We start from the raw sequence: 826 nt of genomic DNA on the forward strand, positions 1-826 counted from the left end.
AAAAGTGGGAGATGGTGCAATGGAGCTGTAATACCCAGCTGCAGAGATCAGATGTAAGGAGAGTGATGGAAGTCCCAGGGGGACAATGTCTGAAATGATGTTATTGGGGGGAGAGTGATGAATATGGTTGTCCATAGAGTGATGGACCTCAAAGGGACAGCTTCTCCTACTGGTCCAGACCTCCTGAGGAGACATTCTGGAGCATTATCAATTGCAGAATGCTGCTTTAACATCTAAACATTTAGCAACTACATTAAAAGTGTTAAAACAGTCACTTTAAATTAAAAAAAACCCCAACTTTTCATGTCCATTTCCACCTTAACTAGACTATGAAACAGATCCAATTAGCTGTACAAGTCTTGAAGAAAACTACAAGGAAATAACTAGCTCCATGGTGAATTTGGGGCTCATTACAGGAACCTCACAGGAACTCACAGAAGATTGAAGAAACCTCTCAAGAAGTCCAAGTCAGAAGCAAAACTCCAAGTACCTGGAAGTATTAATCAGTCCCTCTGAGCATCGTTACTGACAAAGGTTCCCCAGGGATTCGTTAGAGCAGCTCACTGGCGGCCATGATTGCAGGCAGGCCCAGGCACTGTGCAGGTGGCTGAAATGTTGAGAAAAGCCTTTGGCTGGCTGGATGAAGCAGAAAGGCCAAGGCCTCACCCCCGAGCCCTGGTAAGGCAGATCATGGCAGCCTCAGCACAAAGTTTCATCTCCTTGGGCATTGGTGGCCGAGGCAGCTGCTGTGTCCACGAAGACAAAGCTCTGGGTGCTGTTGGGCCTTTCAGCCTTGCCAGAGCCCTTGGCCATCTCTCCTGCCGGC

This window comes from Apaloderma vittatum, unplaced genomic scaffold (genome assembly GCF_000703405.1).
Source record: "Apaloderma vittatum isolate BGI_N311 unplaced genomic scaffold, ASM70340v1 scaffold9736, whole genome shotgun sequence".
NCBI lineage: Eukaryota > Metazoa > Chordata > Aves > Trogoniformes > Trogonidae > Apaloderma > Apaloderma vittatum.